This window comes from Podarcis gaigeae (genome assembly GCF_964106915.1).
Source record: "Podarcis gaigeae genome assembly, chromosome: 1".
NCBI lineage: Eukaryota > Metazoa > Chordata > Lepidosauria > Squamata > Lacertidae > Podarcis > Podarcis gaigeae.
In genome coordinates, this window is record NC_139678.1 from 75,130,416 (window position 1) to 75,133,482 (window position 3,067).

Here is a 3,067-nt window from a genome sequence, read left to right on the forward strand (position 1 = left end):
GCTAAAATGGCACTGATCAGAAATATAATGTTGAAGTTGTCCCAAGGTAAAGATGCAGGAGATAAGCCAATCTCCCCATAATTTCACTGAACTCATCATTGATTCATTTTATTTGTATGCCACTTTTCCACACAAAAATGCTCAAAGTTGCTTACAACAAAGATACAAGGACACATTTCAAACAAACACCACAAAATCAAATTTATAATAACACAGCAAAACAATAATAACTACCATTGGAACCACACCTCTGAGAAAGGAAGGGAAGGGTGGCTCTAAGGTAGTCCACGCTTGTGGTGATTGTTGCACTCTTTCCCCAAATGTTGAATTTCCTGCTTCCACTCATGCAATAGGACCTCCCCCTTGCCTCTCCCCAAGATCCAGAAGGTTCCTCAGACATCTGGAGCAGATTTTCTGGGTGCACAGAAGCGGAGGCGACAAGGCAGTCCCACATTACCGTCCCAATGAAAATCCACCCACCCCAAAAAGCACCTGCTATTTATCCGGGGAAGAAAGTTTCTGTTAGTGCACATGCAAATAGATTTTTTAAAATAAATAAATTAGGATTATTAAGGGCGTAGAAAGCTCAATAACATGCAATGGTAAAAATCCTCCAATGCAGCTTTAATGGGGGGAAAGAAGTTGTTTGCCCCTAGGGACAAATAAAATATTAGCAAGTATTACATTAGGTTTATTATTACAGCCTGGAAGGCACTATGAACAGAAGCATCAAAGGTTCATCATGAGAGAGTGTGTACATGAGTGCCTTATTCAGCCACGTCCAGAATTCTGCTGAGGTCAGTGGAATGTTGACTTTAAGTGGGGCAACTGATGCAGAATCTAAAACTGGCCAATCTGTTTATACCAATATGAGCTTTCGTGTGCATGCACACTTCTTCAGAAGAAGTGTGCATGCACACGAAAGCTCATACCAAGAACTTTAAGGTGCTACTGGAAGGAATTTTTTTTGTTTTGACTATGGCAGACCAACACGGCTACCTATCTGTAACTGTTTATACCAATGTTATCCACACGAGGGCAGCACAGAGCTCTCTACCAAAGCAGGCATGGTTTAGCCCAGACATTTTCAACCTTTTTGAGTCCAGGACCTTGACCAACTACATTGTTTCTGCAGCACTCCTGTGGGGGCTCAGGAGCCCAGTTATGTCACCCCTCGCCTGCAGAGCTGGCCGCCTCTCGACCTTTCTTGAACACCCTCCCTTGTGGAGTGTTCCATAAGTTTACCAGACGTCCCTGTTTCCTGCGGACAGTCCCCAGATTTACAAATCAATCCCTATACAAAATCCATTGAAGTTGAAAAAGGTGCCCAGATTCATTGAAAAAAATCTGGTAACCTTAGTGTTCCATCAGCCTCCTCTCCTCTCTCCTTGGGAGTCCTCTGGGCAGCTGCTGCCGCCATCCCTGGTCTCTAAGCTGCCCCACCCCAAAGAGAGGTGCTGCCTCCATAGCTTATAGTCAGGGCTACTGCAATAAACAGCTGTGCAAGCCTTTGGGAGGCGGAGGCATCAGAGGAGGGAGGGAAGGAAAGAGGGACAGAGGCCAGTGTTGCCTGCAGCACCCCAGACTTGTTCAGTGCACCCCAGGGTGCCGCAACACACTGGTTGAAAACCACTGGTTTAGCCTATCCCTGCTCTTTCTAGTACAGTCAAGATTATTCTTTGCTTGCTTGCTTGTGAATATAACATTCCTTTCCCCCCTCTGACCTCGAAACAACGTGTCAATGTCTGTGATAGGTCTCTTTTTAAAAAATACCCTGTATGGAATCCCTGTCAAGGCTGTATAGTATATATTTTAGCATTTGCAAGTTTGACTACTCTTTAGACTTCCCACTCGCTCGCACACAAAAGAACAAAGAACACAGAAAACTAGCTTATACCCAGCACCAGACCATTGGCTCAACCCACTCGGTATTGTCGACAGTGATTCTCGGCAGCTATCCAGAGTTTCAGACAGGAGTCTTTCTCAGCCCAACCTTAAGATGCAGGAAATTGAACCCAGGACTTTTTGCATACAAGCCATGTGCTCTACCACTGAGTTGGGCATTTGCAAACTAGATGGTGCAGCACTTTGGAAGGCAGGTGGAGCAACTGCATGCTTGAAGCCTATTCATTCTGCGTGAATGAAGCTAACACACCAGGGAGGAATCTTGGCGAAAGCAGTTTTCCTTGGCATCATCAAGGTTTTGTTTTGTTTTGTTCTTGGTTTCCTGTCAGAAAGCAGTCAAACAGGTTTCAGCTTAATATTCTTATCAGCTTTAGCCGACCTGAGTTATTTCTCGATTAGCCAGCAGAAATAAGAGTTTGCATTTGGCTGCAACGCACTATTTTGTTCAAATTAGTTCCCCGCCACTTGCTGAACACCCATCACATTTATATCAGCTGAATCCTTGTTGCCATGCTGCATAGAGCTTGGGACCAGGGCACCTGAAAGATTGCCTCACCCCTTATAAACCAAACAATCATTGTGCTCTGCAGATGAGGGCTTCCTGCAGGTACCATCTTATAGGACCCTCACACCTATGGGACTGCCTCTCCTGGTATGTCCCACAGAGGACCTTAAGGTCTTCAAACAAAAACATCTTGGAGGTGCCGGGCCACAGGGAGGTCAGGCTGGCCTCAACCAGAGCCAGGGCTTTTTTGGCTGTGGCCCCGATCTGGTGGAACGCTCTGTCACAAGAGACTAGGGCCCTGCCGGACTTGACATCTTTCCACAGGGCCTGCAAGACAGAGCTGTTCCACCAGGCCTTTGCCCAAGGCACAGCCTCCTTTGGTAATCCTCACAGAACTCTAGCCCAATGGTTGCCATTAATTTGATTTTAAATTGATTTTAGAATGCATTTCAATTAATTGATTGTGATTTTATGTAAACTGTGTTACTTTTATTGTTAGCCGCTCTGAACCCAGCTTCGGCTGGGGAGGACGGGATATAAAAAAATAGATGATGATGATGATGATGATGATGATGGGACCCCTTCTGCACAATGCAGGGTAGGGGTATTTTTTGTGGTGGCAGTTACCCTTTGGAATCAATTAAGTAGCCATAGAAA